We start from the raw sequence: 15,154 nt of genomic DNA, 5'->3' as shown, positions 1-15,154 counted from the left end.
GCCTCACACCTGCCCCTGCCCCACCTCCAGATCTCCACCCCTCCTGTGCTGCCCTGCTCAGCCTCACACCTGCCCCTGCCCCACCTCCAGATCTCCACCCCTCCTGTGCTGCCCTGCTCAGCCTCACACCTGCCCCTGCCCCACCTCCAGATCTCCACCCCTCGTGTGCTGCCCTGCTCAGTCACTGCCCCCCTTCTCAACCTCACACCTGCCCCACCTCACACCTGCCCCCCTCCCGCCCCCCCTTCTCAACCTCACACCTGCCCCACCTCACACCTGCCCCCCTCCTGCCCCACATCCCGATCTCCACCCCTCCTGTGCTGCCCTGTTCAGCCTCACACCTGCCCCACCTCCAGATCTCTACCCCTCGTGTGCTGCCCTGCTCAGCCTCACACCTGCCCCCCTCCTGCCCCTGCCCCACCTCACACCTGCCCCCCTCCTGCCCCACATCCAGATCTCCACCCCTCCTGTGCTGCCCTGTTCAGCCTCACACCTGCCCCTGCCCCACCTCCAGATCTCTACCCCTCGTGTGCTGCCCTGCTCAGTCACTGCCCCCCTTCTCAAACTCACACCTGCCCCCCTCCTGCCCCACATCCAGATCTCTACCCCTCGTGTGCTGCCCTTCTCAGTCACTGCCCCCTCCTGCCCCCTTTCTCAACCTCATACCTGTCCCCCTCCTGCCCCTGCCCCACCTCACACCTGCCCCCCTCCTGCCCCACATCCAGATCTCCACCCCTCCTGTGCTGCCCTGCTCAACCTCACACCTGCCCCCCTCCTGGCCCTGCCCCACATCCAGATCTCTACCCCTCGTGTGCTGCCCTGCTCAGTCACTGCCCCCCTTCTCAACCTCACACCTACCCCCCTCCTGCCCCACATCCCAATCTCCACCCCTCCTGTGCTGCCCTGTTCAGCCTCACACCTGCCCCTGCCCCACCTCCAGATCTCTACCCCTCGTGTGCTGCCCTGCTCAGTCACTGCCCCCCTTCTCAACCTCACACCTGCCCCACCTCACACCTACCCCCCTCTTGCCCCACATCCCGATCTCCACCCCTCCTGTGCTGCCCTGCTCAACCTCGCCCCTGCCCCACCTCCAGATCTCTACCCCTCGTGTGCTGCCCTGTTCAGCCTCACACCTGCCCCTGCCCCACATCCAGATCTCCCCACTTCGTGTGCTGCCCTGCTCAGTCACTGCCCCCTTCTCAACCTCACACCTGCCCCCCTCCTGCCCCACCTCACACCTGCCCCCCTCCTGCCCCACATCCAGATCTCTACTCCTCGTGTGCTACCCTTCTCAGTCACTGCCCCCTCCTGCCCCCCCTTCTCAACCTCATACCTGCCCCCCTCCTGCCCCTGCCCCACCTCACACCTGCCCCCCTCCTGCCCCACATCCAGATCTCTACCCCTGGTGTGCTACCCTTCTCAGTCACTGCCCCCTCCTGCCCCCCCTTCTCAACCTCATACCTGCCCCCCTCCTGCCCCTGCCCCACCTCACACCTGCCCCCCTCCTGCCCCACATCCAGATCTCTACCCCTCGTGTGCTACCCTTCTCAGTCACTGCCCCCCTCCTGCCCCCCCTTCTCAACCTCACACCTGCCCCACCTCACACCTGCCCCCCTCCTGCCCCACATCCAGATCTCCACCCCTGGTGTGCTGCCCTGCCCCCCTCCTGCCCCTGCCCCACATCCAGATCTCCACCCCTCCTGTGCTGCCCTGCTCAACCTCACCCCTGCCCACCTCCTGCCCCTGCCCCACATCCAGATCTCCACCCCTGGTGTGCTGCCCTGTTCAGCCTCACACCTGGCCCTGCCCCACATCCAGATCTCTACCCCTCGTGTGCTACCCTTCTCAGTCACTGCCCCCCTCCTGCCCCCCTTCTCAACCTCATACCTGCCCCCCTCCTGCCCCTGCCCCACCTCACACCTGCCCCCCTCCTGCCTCACATCCAGATCTCCACCCCTGGTGTGCTGCCCTGCTCAACCTCACAGCTACCCCTGCCCCCACCCCTGCCCCACATCCAGATCTCTACCCCTCATGTGCTGCCCTGCTCAGTCACTGCCTCCGTCCTGCCCCTGCCCCACCTCACACCTGCCCCCCTCCTGCCCCTGCCCCACCTCACACCTGCCCCACATCCAGATCTCTACCCCTCGTGTGCTGCCCTGCTCAGTCACTGCCCCCCTCCTGTCCCCACCCCTGCTCAACCTCACACCTGCCCACCTCCTGCCCCACATCCAGATCTCCACCCCTGGTGTGCTGCCCTGCTCAACCTCACATGTCTCCCTCCTGCCCCCACCCCTTCTCAACCTCACACCTGCCCCCCTCCTGCCCCTTCTCAGCCTCACACCTGCCTCCCTCCTGCCTCCGCCCCTGCTCTGGCTGGCTCTGGAATGCCCCCTCCATCTCTAAACAGCTCCCGCACCTCCACCATCTCATCCTATTTCATCCCTCCACCTCCTGGATCTCTCCTTTTCTGAGTGCGCCCAGCATCTCTCTCCCCTTCCATGGGGCTGTCATCCACCATCCACCCAACTCCTCCCCCTCAGCCTTCCTCTCAGCTTACACCTCTCTTCCTCTCCTCACTCATCCTCAGTGACTTCAGCCTCCACCTGACCCCTGCGCCGCATGCTTTCTTACCTTTCCATTTGACCTGCAGCCCTGGTTCAACCCTCCAAAACAGCCATTCACGTGACTTGGGCTAGCTCCCTCTGTTGCTGAGTTCCCCTTCTCCAGCCATCAGCTGGTCTCTTTCAGCATCGCCTGTCAACCTCCCCCTGCACACCCATCCCCATGCCTGGGCCTTTCCAGGATTCCTGTTCCAACAGTGCTCATGACTTCTGGTCTGCCTTCAGCCCCTCTCTCCCATTGATAGGGTTGTTGCTTCTCTTCATGTTTCACTCTCCTCCTGGATTCTTTTGCCCCTTTCTCCACAAGGTCCAGGCTGCCAACCCCTGTCCTAGCTCACCCCCCGCCTCCCTTTCCTTTGCTGCTGCTGTCACACTGCACTCTCTCCTCTGATGGAAATCCCACGACCAGGCTGACTTTTAACTCACTCTCTCCTCCTTCAGTTCTGTCCTCTTTCTAGTTAATCCTACTTTGCCAACAGAATTTCATCCTACACCCGCAATCCCGAACGCTTTTTCACCGCCTTTGACTCGCTCCTCAAACCCTTCCCTGCTCTCTCTGTTGACAAATATGTGACCTCCCCAGGCATAGTTTTAAATAGCTCTATTTACTAAGCTTTTTTCTTTGCTGATATTTGTTTTTATTTAAAGTGGATTTTTGTTCAAATCATTGTTTCACCATTAATTAAGAACATGATTCAGCAAAGCATGTAAGCCCATGTTTAAATCCATCCCTATTCAGCAAAGCACTTAAGCACACGCTTAAGGTCCACTGATTTTGGAGTTATAATTAAAGCCCATGGACGCTTTTCCATTGACATCAGTGGGCTTTGAATCAGGCCCTTATAGAATAAGGATGGATTTAAGCATGTGTTTACATGCCTCTGGGAACATGGCCCTCCTAGCAAAATCAGGCCTTTCTCCTTGAGTAATAGGGTGGTGACAATAGGAAGTGAAGGAGAATGTCATGCCTGTAGTCAGGGAGTAGTGAGAAAAGAGCTCACTTTTTCTCCTGAATTAATTGGTCATGCAAGATTTTCCTGAGGAGTATTTTAATCCTCGCTGTATCTCTGTGAGGCACCCCCAGGCTTGAAGTGGTTTCCATCACATACAGGGTTTAGAGTTTGATTCAATGGCTCACTACACCCCCACTATACAAATTGTTCCAGCACTTCTGCTGGGAGGTAGTAAGTATTATTACTATCCTTGTTTTAGGGATGGGGAAACAGAGGCAGATAAAGCAATTTACCCAAAGTCACAGACAGCATCAATGCCAGAGTTGGGATTAGAACTCACCCACAAAAGTCTAAATTTACTGCACAGCCTGCGGAGCTTTGCCTAATGGACAATGTGTCAGTGGAATGGGAGGCAACAGCTGGTGCTGCAGCAGCTGATAATACATCATCAGAGAGCTGCCCCTACAATGACATGTTACATTAATATATTATCAGAGCAGAACAGCACTGTGGGTCTGATGATGTATTAGCTTAATATATCACCCAAGAACCAGAATCTGATAATGTATTGCTCGCTGCTCAAATGCCATCGCTGTCCAGGGGAATAGCACTAGGCAAATAATGGATTTTTTGGTTTGCTGGTGATGCTGAAAAAATTAAAAAATCATTTCAGACTGAACGGAAAATGGAGATTTTTTTTAAACTTTTGGTGAATTGAAAACACTTCATTTCAGGTTAAATGAAATGCTTCATTTGACTTGAAACAAAAGTGTTTCATTTCAATTTAGAGCATTTTATAATTTTTTAAAATATTTTCAAAATAAAATTAAAGGAAATGTCTAAACAAAACATTTTGAATCAAAATCAAAAGTTTTGTTACAAAAATATCAAAATTAAACATTTTCAATTTTGGGGGGGAAATTTAGGGGTTTATTTCTAATGGAAACAATTTGGTAAAATTAACACACAATTTCAAAATCTGTTGGTGTCACCGAATCTGCATTTTTGCTGAAAAAAAGTTTGGATCAAAATTTTTTTGCCCCGATCTACTTGGCACTCTGTATGTTTTGTTTTCCCCACCTATCTTATCATTCTTTACACAAACTATCTGGCAGCGTATTCTGCAGCAAACTTTATCTATATTGATTTGACAATTATACAGTAAGGTGTCACCTTATCAGGCACCAGCATGAACCTCCTGAAAAGCAAAGTGCATCTGGAAATTGCTTTCTCATGCTCTGAGTCTCTGTGCTTTATATCAGTGGCTCTCAAACTTTCCAGACTACTGAACCCCTTTCAGGAGTCTGATTTGTCTTATGTACCCCAAGTTTCACCTCACTTAAAAACTATTTGCTTACAAAATCAGACATAAAAATATAAAAGTGTCCCAGCACGCTATTACTGAAAAATTGTTTACTTTCTCGTTTTTACCATATAATTATAAAATAAATCGATTGGAATATAAATATTGTACTTACATTTCACTGTATAGTATACAGAGCAGTATGAACAAGTCATTGTATGAAATTTTAATTTGTACTGACTTCGCTAGTGCTTTATATGTAGCTGGTTGTAAAACTAAGCAAATATCTAGATGAGTTGATGCACCCCTGGAAGACCTTTGTGTACTCGGAGGGGTAAGCGTACCCTTGGTTGAGAACAACTGCTTTATAGGGCAGAACCACATGAATGGGATTCTGGTTTCTTTCCATATCGGTAAGACGTGTCTACAGATTGGCATCAACAGCAATGTCTGTTTATTCGGTTGGAAACTGGGATGGTTGGCACTTACAAGCAGGCCAGATTATCAACCATGGACTTGTTTCTGCTAATAAGGGAAAGAAATACAGCAAGTCCCTTTCAGGACCAACACATCTGACTTATTTCAGAGGCAACATGGGATGGGATCACCTGATCCCAGCCACACTTTGTTTAGAGAAGTGATAAAAGCCAGCCTGTCAAAATAAGATGAAGCAGATCCACTGCCAATGGAACCATTAATAGCAATTTATACATTGCTTGGACCAGGGCTTCTCAAAACATTTTTTATTTCATGGAGTCAGCCTCACTGTAATAGACTATTGTCTCATGGCCAAGTACCAGCACATGGGCCTATTTACCCTCCCATTCACAGGTTCATGGGCAAACATCCATTTGGCTCCCCCCCTGCAATTGATAGTTGCAGGGTCCTCTCCTAATCCATTTGCAGTTCACAGAGGCCTCTTTTCCCAGCCTCAGCCCCATGGATTTAAGAAAATCTGTCTATCTCGGGGTTTTCTATAGAGCCCATCTCTGTAGTATCAAAACACCATTAGTGGTGTTATCCCTGTGGTAATGCCTAGAGGCCCCAATTTAGATTAAGGCCCCGTTATTGCTACACGTGGCACAAATACATAGTAAGAGAACACATCTAACCCCAAGGAGTTTGCAAACTAAATAGACAAGATTGCTAAAGGAAGGATCATTCGTTTTCCTCTGTTTCCGTTGTGGGTGGGGGAAGGAGCTATTTGGATGATTTTTAACATGGGGAATTGAGGCACAGGGCACTTAAGTGACTTGCCCAAGATCACACAGTAAGTCTGTGGTAGAGTTGGGAAGTGCCCCTGCCCCTCCTGCCTCTCCCAAAGGATAGACGCTTTAATATTGCAGTAGGTGGTGGAGGTGGCTTGTCATCCCACATTTGATTGTTGGTGATGATCAAGACGTCTATGCAGCCATAGAATCAGTGCAGTAGCTTGGATTTGATATGCAGTACACAGCTAGCTCTTACCTAGCATCTTTGGGAATTAAATTAACGAAAGGTTTAATTCCCTGTACATGCATTTCTGCTGCGTAGCCAAAACTAAATTGGAGTCAGTACAGGAAATCATAAAGGTCCCTGCTGTTTTTATGAGAACAGCATAATGTTTCATGTATGTTTAGTAGGAATGATAACATTCAAGTGTGCTGAATGGTGCATCTGCCTGCCCTGAACTGTAATTGCTACTCTCAAGTTCACTCAGTTATGAAATCAACCTCCTAAAACCTTTCTATGGATTCAAGTGAATCCAGGGACTATGGGACATTTACACCCGTGTCAAACAGCAATTCAGCACAGCATGACAAATAGCTTAGACTTTCGCAATGGGAGCAGAGGGAGAGGTTAGTGCATATGGATTATTTTTCTAGTGCGAAAAAGCTCCTTAAATGTAGTCAGTGTCATTCCTCGCTCTCTCAGATTCGGTTTATAAAAGAACTTAGTTCACACAAGCCCTTGAAAATCTCACTGAGAAAAATCCCTGGGTGCATCCTCCTGAACTAATTACTCAACTCATCCTAGTCACAAGTACTGTATCGTCTGCCTCCAGCACAGGGCTGGCTCCAGCTGTTTTTGCTGCCCCAAGCAGCGAAGGAAAAAAAAGCCGCGATCGGTGGCAGCTCTACTGCGCCGCTTCATTCTTCGGCAGCAATTCGGCGGCTGGTCCTTCCCTCCAAGAGGGACCAAGGGACCCGCCACCGAATTGCCACTAAAGACCCAGATGTGGAGCCCCTTACCATTGGCTGCCCCCAGCACCTGCTTCCTGCGCTGGTGCCTGGAGCCAGCCCTGCTATAGCATACAATACTGTGCACCAAATTCTGCCCTCAGCCCCGCACTGGGAATGTAAACGAGAGCAGAATTTGAACTGCTGCCTTATCTCGGACAACAGTGGGTAGCTTGCATGACACTGATGTCTAATGGATCTAGCAAGCGTTAAAACCTTGTTGCCCATAGCACTAGCTACCAGAGAAAAGGCATGCTGCAGGAATACCGAACTCTGTCTGAGCTAAATTTGCTCCCACCTGCACCCCAGGCAAGCAGACTGCCTCTGTCCAGTGGGCTGAGGTTTGTTTTTTTTTGTTTTTTGGTTTTTTTTTTAAGTCTAAAGGGAGTTTTACTATTGACTTTAATGGACGCAGGATTGGGCCAGTGGTCTCTGCAGTGGGGACTCTCAGAAGGTTTACCTGGATATTGCTACTCAAAGGCACTGCAGAGCTCAGCTGCCACAGTGCTAATTAATCTTTCTGACAACACTGGTTTTTTTCCTCCCACCCATATTCATGTTTTTCACTGAACATGTCTGAAGTTAATGGTTCACTTGCCCTCTGCACTGGCTCCACAGTCCCTACTGCTGGGGCTGCAAATCAAAAGATTTGCCCTCTCAGTTCTGCAGAATGAGGAGTAGTGGGGTAGGGGCAGGAGTGCAGGGATTCCCAGTGGGGTGTGCATTATTGCAACATGACATTACGGACTGTGACTGATGGTTAGCTTTGCATTGCTCTGCCAGGGAAGTGACACGGAGCTGTGGCAACTTTGTATGATGCTGTGGTCAAAATTACGGGGAAGTTATGGAGCAGATTTGGTTATACAGAGGGTCTAAATATGAAACAGGTACAGCACAGCCAGTGATGATGAAAGCTACTGGCCTTCCCCTCCTCCCCAAGCCAACTTGCCTCAGCCCTGCAGGAGGGCTACCTCTGTTAAGGGTGAAAATGGGAAGGGGCCAGTTGTGATGATGTTTTGTGGTGTGGACATCTGACCGCTACAAATAGCTGTCGATTGAGGCCAGTCATGCCTCTCTGAGGAAAACTGCAATGCAGTGAATGAGACACGCTGGTCACACCCTCTAATTACAGAGAAGAGAGAATAAATTTTTTAAAGGCTTAACTATAATGATAATTAATCAGGAAACAGCCATCTTGCCAGTTGTGTTGTATAATGTGAGGGTTGGGGGTTTAAGGTTAAACAGCAAATAGGTACTAAATTAACAATTTAAAAATAAAACATAACTTACCTTAGCACACTGGAAATCTCCCATTCCCTGCTCCTTTCAGTGCCGAGAGGCAGGGTCCTCTGTCTCAGTCCATTGGGCCCAGTCCAAAAACTAATGGCACAAAATTTCCCACTGAGATATCAACACCATTCACTAACCTGAGATACGGAAAAGATACAGAAAAGGATTGTCTAAGGCACTGTTCTGAGAATCCATATGTTCTTGTACTGATCTGTACATATTTTGCTGTATAAGATGTTGCAGCTAATCAGAGCAGTCTTGAAAGTGAGCCACATGCTGTTCTCAGTATTTACCGTAATAGTTACTTTGCCTACCGTCCCTTCTGTTGGTCTTGGCTTTTCACTAGACATTGGTACTTTCTGCTCTATTTGCCTTATCTCCGGGTTTCTTGTTGGCTCCCAGGGTACCCTCAGAGAAGGCCTGGAGTTCCCCAGCTCAGGCTCCCTCTCATTGCTTTGCATTCACTTACTCTCCAATTTCCAGACTTGAACTGACCCTCACACCGGCTCCCTCTAATGGAAATGGTCACTGTGCTTAAAAGGTTGCCGTATTTTAGAGACCAGGCACCTGCCATATCCTCATTCATTGCCCACCTACTAGTGTTGCAATGCCTTCAACTGCATTATTTATATAACTGTAGCATGTGGGAGCCCCAGTCTTGGGCCAAGACCCAAATGTGCTAGGTGCTGTACAAATACAGAATGAAAAGACAGTCCCTGGCCCCAAAGAGCTGACAGACTCAGTACAGGACAAGAAACAGCTGCTGGATACAGACAGACGGGAGCTCCAGGAGACAATAGTGGACAGCATGAAAGGTAGTTGTCTCAGCACATTAGCTGCGTAACCATGACCAGCATTAGTTATTTTAAGCTGCCAAGGTCAGTTCTTGGGAGCAAGAGCATAGCTGGTGAGCTGCTGGATTGAACTTAAAAAATTTAGAGGTAACTTGAGATTTTTTTATGTTAGAAATGTTTTTTCCCTTTAACATCCCAATATTAATAGTGGGTGCCTATTTGGATTGCTTTTCCCCCACTAGCCCAGGACTCATCTAATTTGGGGATATCACCCAAAATATCAGATACAATGTTTTGGCAGAAAGAGTGTAGCGGGGTGGTCACCCGCTCCTAGCCTGAAAGGGTTAAGGCCAGCCTGGGAGAGGGCTGGGGCCGTAAGGAAAAGCCCAGGCTGCTTAGGAAAGCAGGCACAGCTGGGGCCATGCCCCAAACAGAGCACAGCAGGTCCTTATAAAAGGCTGCTAGCTTGGAGCTAGAGTACCTCTCTCTGGTCTTGGAGGGAGCAGGGCCTGGCTGTTGGTAGCAAAGGGTACTGGGAGTGCAGCAGGGCTGGGGAAAGCCAGAGGAGCAGGGGCGCTCCAGGCTGGCAACTCCCCAGGCTGCGGGGCCTGGTCCAAGTCCCATAGAGGTACTGGGTGGCAGAGGAAGGCAGCAGGTCTGAACCCCCTTGCCTATGATGAGTGGCTTTTACATTGCAGTCTGCCCCAGTGAGTCCAGGGGGGCTAGATGATGACGGGCAGTAGCCCATGACTGAGGCAAGGTGGGAATAGAGGCTTGGGGGTTCCCCTGGGTGGGGAGACCCTGAGACTGTGGGGGTATTGCCAGGGGGCAGCACCCCAAAGACAAGGGGCACTAGGTCCTGGGAGGGCCATGGGGGCCAGTGGCAGCGGGACACTGGCCTGCAGAGGGCGCTCCAGAGGCTGGACAAGCTAATTCCCTGAAAGACCAGCAGGAGGCGCTGCAGGGGTGAGTCCCACACCGGTACACAGACATACATCTCACAATCAGTGGGTCCAGAAGTGGATACTATAGCAATTGTGTAATGAGCCTGAATCGAATCTAAAACAAGGATGGGAACCAGCAGGTGGTGCTCTTTTACAACAGAAGAGATCAGAATGTGACTGAAAAAAAAGAGACAAAGTGGGTGAGGTAATATCTTTTACTGTAAAAAGCGACAGATTCCTGTGGCACCTTATAGACTAACAGACGTATTGGAGCATGAGCTTTCGTGGGTGAATATTCACTTTGTCAGAAGCATTCACCCTCGACAGCTCATGCTCCAATACGTCTGTTAGTCTATAAGGTGCCACAGGACTCTTTGTTGCTTTTTATAGAGTCAGACTAACACGGCTCCCCCTCTGATATCTTTTACTGGACCAACTTCTCTTGGTGGAAGGTGCAGTAAAAGCTTTCAAGCTTCACCAAGCTCTTCTTCAGATCTGGGCAGGAAACAGAAGTTGGTCCAATAAAAGATATTACACCTACCTTGTTTCCTCACATAGCCTGGGATCAACACAGTGACACCACCACTTGAAAAAAAAAAAAGGATGTGGTTATGGTGTGTGTGTGTGTGTCCCTCTCTCTCTTTAGATGGCTCTGGATGCATCACTTCCTGTGAAAATTATTTGCAATTACCTGCCTCTTGATGCAGTCTGGTGCAACGCAACAGCTTGGCAATTGAACTGCAGGAGTAACTTTGAGACAGACGTGCTTTATAACATTGCCCAGAGACAGGGAGTGACTAAGGCCACCAGAGGCAGCAGAGAAATCCCGTCGCTCCTACTTGTTAAGGTTTGATTTTCTTAGATCGGGGGAGTTCCTAGACGGGCAATGGAAAGCCCTTCATTGCAGTGTTGAGGGGATAAAACCAAGACAGGGAAGCTTTGGTTACCGCATGGAGATGAAGGGAGGCAGCTCATGAGTTTCACTGAGACAAATCCATTCCCGATGCTAGAAGGCCTCGTGGCCGTGGTTCCGCTACACAGAGGACTGGTAGCCGGATAGGGGGATGAGCACCCCCATTGCATCAGAAAGTCCAATTTCACAGGGTCCCCCTGAGAACCACCATGCAGTAGGGCTTGGGGAAGCAGAGCCTATTGATCTCCCACTATACAGTCCCCCTGGCCCCTCCAGCCGGAAGCAGCAGGGGCACAAACCTACACATGCCCAAAAGCTGGAGCAGAGGCTACAGAATGGTACAAGGGGCGGAGAATAGGAGCTTTTCCCTTGTTGGCCTTAGAGAATCTCCACAGCGGGCATCAAAACTCAGCCCATGTTCACTGCATCCTGAACTCACTGTTTTGAGGTGGGAGCCCTGCTCCACTTCAGAATGGATGCAAAAACAGCACATTCCCATCACCTCCTTGCCCGTCTGTTCCTACTGTATGGAGGACCCAGCCAAACAGCCCTGCCACCTCTGCCAGACAGGTCTCAGCAACCCATGCCACCTCCCAGGCCTTAATTTTAATTAGATAATAGAAGGCTGAAATCTTACTAACCACTTATCATGCATCAGACAGGGTGAACTGAAGAGCAGTGGAAGGGAACAAATTATTTGCTTCTGCAATTTGCTCTAATCTTATTTGGCCAGAGAAATATTATTTATTTGATTTTTAAAGACTGTATAAAGGTTACAAGTTTGTTGTGAAGTTCCCTCCCCACCCCAACCTCTCTCCAGATTCTCACACTTCAAGGAGTGGACTCTGGCCTCTCTGCTTTAGCACCGGCCTCTTCAGTTTGTCCATTTGGGGTTTTTCCAGGGGACAGTGTTTTTAATGTTTAAAATGCATTTTAATGTGAGATCAAGGGGATTACTCCTACTGCAGCTCCCCTAGTCCTGGAGTAAGGAGAGGCTGTGGAAATTTACCACTTTAACCACAACCACTTCACTTTTTGAAAGGAATGACTTTTGGTAGATGAGTTCTTCCTTGTGCATTATTGCAATTCTACCCTTCCCCGCCCCCCCAAAAATTGTTTTGCTTGTGCAATCTCTATACACGGATGGTTAACAACTTGGTATATCAAGATCATAGCTCACATCAGAGACTTATACTAAATCCAGGGATAATTACCTTTCTTTTATACTGCATGACCTTTAACGGCTAATTGTCCAGGAAAAATTAAAAGATCAAACATCCACAATACTCCAATTCACACATAATATAGAAGGCAGATTTTTTTTTTAAATGTCAAAAGAAACAGACACTGATTCAGCAAACAACATAAACATGGACCTAACTTTAAGTCCCGTAGACTTCAAATGGCAGGGGGGAGGGGAAGAGACTTAAACAATGTACTAAGTAGAGATGGACTTAGGCATGTGCTTAAGAACTTTGCTGATTGGGGCCCAACTGGGGATGTAGGGAGAGATTTTATATATTCTTGTCAAAGGGTCTGGCTACACTGCAAAGCAAAACCCTCAGCGCTGAGACTGAGCCCGGGTCAGTTGACTCAGACTTGCAGGGCTGGGGCTGTGGGGCTAAAAATAGCAGTGTAGACGTTTGGGCTTGGACTGGAGGCCCAGGTTCTGAAACCCAGCAAGTGGGGAAGGTCTCAGAGCCTGGGCTCCAGCCCAAGTGGGAATGGCGACACTGCTATTTTTAGCCCTGCAAGCCTGAGTTAATTGACCAGCGCTCTGAGATTCGGTGCCAGGGGTTTTTCTTTGCAGAGTAGACAAACCCAAAGTGTTTAGCTTTGTCTTGACTTCATGTTATCAGACAGAAAGTTTGCATCCTGGGGGACGTTAACACACACACTGGCAGTGGGAAGTACAGCTCTCTTATCTAAGCGGGTTAGACATTAGCTGGGGGAGTTTGCCTGCATGCAGGGGTGCACCAGTTTAACATACAGCCTGATTCTAAACCGCTGCAAAAAGCTAAAGTTGACACTCTTATTTGGGCTTAAACCAGACTTACTGGGGTTTAGTTTAATTGAACTTGTATATTGCAGTGCATAACACTAGAGCTGGTCAAGTACCAGAAGTTCCCTTCCACAAGAAATTCCTGTATTTAAAAAAGAATAGGTCCAATTTGGAATAGAAATGCAACATTTTCTACAAACAGAAAATTTGGGAAAAAAATTATTGACAATATCACTTAATTTCACTTACAATATCACTTACAAAATCAATACAGAGTTGTTTTGATTTCATTTTTCCATATTAAAATGTTAAATATGTCCCATATACACAATAAATACATGACAATATTTACATTAATTGGAGTAGAATATAAAAATAGAAATGAATCAAATCAACACTGTTGAAACAAAACATTCACTTTTCCCCCCATCAATCAACACATTTATTCTGACACTATTTTTTCAATGGAAAATTGTTGCCAAATTTTCCAGCCAGCTTTATCCAGCACAACGGCGCTCAGTTCTCTATGCACTACTGTAATACAAATAACAGGGACAAAATTCTGCTCATTGGAAAAAAGAAAAAAATTACATTAAAAATATAGGGAGATCCCTGCAATCAACAGGTCAAAATATTGCTGATGGGCATTTCTGGTGCACTCACCCAATCCTCCTTTATAGGAGCACACTGGAGAGGCTGTACATCTGATGGACCCTTTGTACACAAAACTACATTGTTTCCACCCACAAACGTCCATTTACATTGCACAGGTTGGGGGCGTTTCCGGTTTAATAGCCACATGCACCTTCTTACACCTTCCTTTGATACTTTGGCCCTCTAAGATTAGTGGAATTTAAACCCTGTCCTTTCCTTTTGGGCTGAACGATAGGGATGGCAGATCTGGTCTGAAGCAATGGCTCCATATTTGTACTTCCTGCCAGTATAATCAGTCTAATCCATACATGTGCCTGAACACCCTGGAACTCGGGAACTGCTCACCCAGAACTGAATGTGTGGCATGGGCCCATCTCTGATATGCACAGTTAAGCCTTCACTCTGAAACATGCATCCTTGTCAAACCTAACAGCCCAGCAGCCTAGCGAATTAGCCTGACTTGAGGACTATACATACTGTTTTCAACTGCAATGTCCAGACAGCTGATCCAGCGCAGCCTGCTCCTACGTGAATCGCGTACTACCCTCCAAGCCACTTTCTCCTATCCTGTGCCCGACTGTTACGGCTCAGAATCACACATCCAGTAGCGGAGTGCTGCTGGTTACACAGGACTCCACACATGCTAGTTAGGGAGGCGGTAATACAGCATTCTGTGGCACATCCTGCTGAGAAAGATATGCCCCACGCTGGCTTTGCAGCAAAGGCCTGACTGGAGTGATGTCCCAAATCCCCTGCCCATAAGGAGGAGACCAGATGTCCAAGAAGAGAGAAGCAGAAGCCCTGCTCAGCAGCTGTATGTGGGCTAGACAGTAAGGGAGCTGCTGCTATCTTTGAGAGAAAAATGCCAAATGATTACATAGATTAATGGCTGACCCGTTTAATGGCCTCAAGCTCTGCATGGAAGGCTAGGGGTAGGTTGTAAACTTGTGGCACATGCCTCTCCGTGGGACTTTCAAGTTTAATGTCTTCTCCTTTCGTTAACTTGGATGCGTTTAAAGCTTTAAGAGACCATTTCAAGTCGAATGCTCCCTCTAGGTGACACATTTGATCTACAAAGGCAGCCTGTCCGGTCTCATCTGGAAACGAGGCACAGCTGATTAAAGAGCCACAGTAACTATATATGAAATGTTACAGGTTTGGCTATTTTATTTTTAATAGTAATACATATGCCACAAAGCAAATATTTTAATATACTTGTAACTCCATGCTTACAAAAACCAGTATTAATAGCAAGCAAGTACTGAAGTCAGAAACGTTTGTATTAAGGCTGTACACTTAACCTTAACTTTACCCCTTTGCACTAAAATATGACTCCTATCATAAGAGAAAATCAGTCAATAAAAGCTTTTTTTTTTTTAATATAGACTACAATAGTGGAAGTTTCAATATTTCAAATCTTCAGCCTTGACGTGATTGTTTTTTTAACCTTGAGAAAGTTAT

The sequence above is a fragment of the Mauremys mutica genome, chromosome 16 (genome assembly GCF_020497125.1).
Source record: "Mauremys mutica isolate MM-2020 ecotype Southern chromosome 16, ASM2049712v1, whole genome shotgun sequence".
NCBI classification, from domain to species: domain Eukaryota; kingdom Metazoa; phylum Chordata; order Testudines; family Geoemydidae; genus Mauremys; species Mauremys mutica.
The sequence above is the reverse complement of the archived record's forward strand: the minus strand, read 5'-3'. Positions refer to the sequence as shown.